Source organism: Chlorocebus sabaeus, chromosome 16 (assembly GCF_047675955.1).
Source record: "Chlorocebus sabaeus isolate Y175 chromosome 16, mChlSab1.0.hap1, whole genome shotgun sequence".
NCBI classification, from domain to species: Eukaryota; Metazoa; Chordata; class Mammalia; order Primates; family Cercopithecidae; genus Chlorocebus; species Chlorocebus sabaeus.
In genome coordinates this window covers 33,856,467-33,860,616 of record NC_132919.1, presented here as the reverse complement: position 1 = coordinate 33,860,616, position 4,150 = coordinate 33,856,467, and positions in this window count along the sequence as shown.

Genomic DNA, 4,150 nt, shown 5'->3' with positions numbered 1-4,150 from the left:
CATTCTGACAAATATTCTGTGGAGGAGGCTCTGTTATTATTTCCAGTTTACACAGAAGAAATCGGAGGTTTAGGTTAGTTTAACAAAGTTCTCATAGCTAGAATGTGGCAGAGCTAGGATTTGAACACCTTAGGAGCCCCAAAATAGCTGATTGAATGAAAGAATGAATGAAAGTGAGGAAACTTACACGGAGTCAGGTAGTGGCATAATGGAGCCCTTGGTCACTATTCTATTTGTACTCTTTGGATCATCTCTATGAAAGAACTGAGGTGAGATGGAGGCACCTGCGGGTAAAGAGACCAACTTTTCCCCTTTAGTTGCTATTTGACAGTTTATGTCTGATGAACATGCAGGCTTGTGTCTGGTGAACATAAGTCCAACTGTTGATAAACAGAAATGCTTAGTGAATAAACACATCTTAAATAAATTCGGGGTTCTTGTTCTTAGCAATCATCAATGGCATGGCCAGATGAATTTTCCTGAGACAGGAAAAAGCATGATCTAAGTTACTGATTTCAAATTGCTTTGTATCAGGAACATTTGCTTGGGAGCTATCAAAGCCAAGATGTGAAGTCCTCCCTGGCCTGACAACCTAACTATTCATATCCAAGGGACTTGACTAAGGAGCTTTGAAGAAGGAAAAGAAGTTCCCATTGCTCATTTTCCGTGTTATTCCCTGCTTCTCCTAATTTGATCCCCAGTACTACCCTGCAGAAGAACAAGAAGAAAACAGTAATCTAGTTCCTAGTTCTCCTGACCAAATGATGTTATTCCTCTTGACTGGGAAGAAAATGGGGAGATACTTATAAGACTTCTGATTTTGAAGGCTTTCAAGCAATCCAGGATCCCAGACTTGAAAGAGTGAAAGAATACAAGTCTTTGAATTAGACAGACCTAGTTTTGAATCTTCACTCTTCCACTCACTGGCCATATAGTCTCAGTTTTTGTGTGATGTGTAATGCTCTCAGCATGGTGTCTTGCATCTGGTAAGCATATTTTCAGTAAATGGTGGTCATTTTCAGCCTTTGAAATGTAAATAATATCAGAGGGATTTCAATATGAAAGTGAGGCTAAGAATTAAGGTAAACAGGATAACTAAAAGTGAGACTAGATTCAGAAGTGACACGAATGAAATATGAGTTAAAGTCAAAGCTGAGAGCAGGCCTTTGGAGGTTATTATGTTGCTGTGCGAATTATACATCATAGTACCCATTCTGACTCCTCTCCTGGAAACTCCATTTAGCCAAACATGTACAAGGAGTGATGCCAGCAGAGCAGAACTTTGTAGGGCAGTGGCCTCAGCTAACAACGATGACAAAAATAGGGATGTCCAGAGACTTATTTAAGAATGTCATTTCATCATAAACAAATTGAAGTAGAGACACAGAGTAGTTTGCTGGTTTGATTTAGAGGGAGAGAGGTGTATTAGTATTCTGTGGCTGCTGTAACAAATCACCACAAATTTGGTGGCTTAAGACAACGGAAACGAGGCCAGGCGCGGTGGCTCACGCCTGTAATCCCAGCACTTTGGGAGGCTGAGGTGGGCAGATCATGAGGTTAGGAGATCGAGACCATCCTGGCTGACACGGTGAAACCCCATCTCTACTAAAAATACAAAAAATTAGCCAGGCGCGATGGCGGGCGCCTGGAGTCCCAGCTACTTGGGACGCTGAGGCAGGAGAATGGCCTGAACCTGAGACACCGAGCTCGCAGTGAGCCGAGATCACACCACTGCAGTCCAGCCTGGGCGAAAGAGTGAGACTCCATCTCAAAACAAAACAAAACAAAAAAACAACAGAAACGTATTGTTTTATGAAAGCTTATTTTAGGTTCAGGAGTACATGTGCAGGTTTATTATACGGGTAAACTCATGTCATGGGGGTTTGTTGTACAGATCATTTAATTACCCAGGTATTAAGCCTACTACCCAATAGTTATTTCTTCTGCTCCTCTCCCTCCTCCCACCCTCCAACCTCAGGTAGGTCCCAGTGTCTGTTGTTCCCCTCTTTGTGTCTATGTGTTCTCATCATTGAGCTCCCAGTTATAAGTGAGAACATACAGTATTTGGTTTTCTGTTCCTGTATTAGTTTGCTAAGGATAATGGCCTCTAGCTCCATTCATTTGGTTATTTTTGTTGTTTTTGTTTTTGCTTTTTTTATTGAACAGCTAGAAGTTCAACATCAGTTTCACTGAGTTGAAATTAAAGTGTTGGCATGGGCCAGGCATGGTGGCTTACGCCTGTAATCCCAGGACTTTGGGAGGCTGAGGCAGGCAGATCACATGAGGTCAGGAGTTCGAGACTATCCTGGGCAACATGGCGAAACCCTGTTTCTATTAAACATACGTAAATTAGCCAGGCGTGGTGGTGTGCACCTGTAATCCCAGCTACTCTGGAGGCTGAGGTGGGAGAATTGCTTGAACCCAGGAGGCAGAGGTTGTGGTAAGCCGAGATCACGCCACTGCACTCCAGCCTGAGCAACAGAGCAAGACTCTGTCAAAAAAATAAAATAAATAAAATAAAAATAAAATAAAATAAAGTGTTGCCATGGACCCGCTGGAAGAGGGGATACTCTTCCAGCTTCTGGTAGCTGCTGGCGTTCCTTTACTTATAGCTGCATCATTCCAGTCTCTGCTTCTATGATCACATTGCCTCCTCCCCTTTTGTGTGTATCAAAGCTTGACCCAGTTTAGCCACCATCCTCAAATGAGATAACTAACTGCCTCCCATCTGTTGTTGTTTTTTTCTTTTTTTGAGATGGAGTCTTGCTCTGTCTCCTAGGCTGGAGGCTGGAGTGCAGTGGCGCAATCCCAGCTCACTGCAACCTCCCCCTCCCAGGTTCAAGTGATTCTCCTACCTCAGCCTCCTGAGTAGCTGGGATTACAGGTGCCAGCCACCGTGCCTGGCTAATTTTTGTATTTTTAGTAGAGACGGGGTTTCACCATGTTGGCCAGGCTGGTCTTAAACTCCTGACCTCGTGATCCACCTGCCTTGGCCTCCCAAAATGCTGGGATTACAAGCATGAGCCACTGCACCTGGCATCTGTTTTTTTGTTTGTTTTGTTTTGTTTGTTTGTTTTTGAGACAGTCTCGCTCTGTTAGCCCAGCCTGGAATGCAGTGGCACGATCTCAGCTCATTGCAACCTCTGCCTCCCAAATTCAAGCAATTCTCCTGTCCCAGCCTCCCCAGTAGCTGGAATTACAGGTGCCCATCACCATGCGCAGCTAATTTTTGTATTTCTAGTAGAGACGGGGTTTCACTGTGTTGGCCAGGCTGGTCTTGAACTCCTGACTTCAGGTGATCTTCCTGCCTTGGCCTCCCAAAATACTGGGATTACAGGCATAAGCCATTGCCCCCAGCATCTGTTGGGTTTTCTTTTTCTTTCTTTGTTTCTTTTCTTTTCTTTCTTTTTTTTCTGAGTTGAAGTCTCGCTCTGTTGCCCAGGCTAGAATACAGTGGCAAGATCTCAGCTCACTGTAACCTCTGTCTCCCAGGTTCAAGCAGTTCTCCGGTCTCAGCCTCTCCAGTAGCTGGGATTACAGGCACACAACACCACGCCAGGCTAAGTTTTGTATTTTTTAGTAGAGACAGGGTTTCACCATATTGGTCAGGCTGGTCTCGAACCCCTGACCTCAGGTGATCCACCCACCTTGGCCCCACAAAGTGCTGGGATTATAGGTGTGAGCCACCACGCCCAGCCCATCTGTTGGTTTTTACCATTTGTTTTTTAATTATGAAAAACAATTTATACTCATTGTGAACCATTAAAAATACAGATCAGTTAAAGATAATGAAGGGAAGAAAAATAAATGGAAAAGTTACCTTTAATCCTCCTACCCAGGGATAGCCAGCTCCTAATCTATGAGGATTTTTCTAGGCTGGGCCTTGTGTTTAACAAAGATGAAAAGTAGGAAAAAGAATATAATTAAATAGAATAGAACAAACCATTTAGAAGGTAATTTAATAGGTTAATATTGCCCACAATGAATATGTACAGGACAGCCTAATTGAAAATAAAAATAGAGCTTTGCACCCAAAATTTTCCAGGGCTGAAGGTACTTGTATGATATGTAGAAATGAAACTCAGTCTCTTAGAAGTGCTAAGTTTAACTTTTGCCTTTCACCCCTGCATTTTCTCATTACGACTTCATT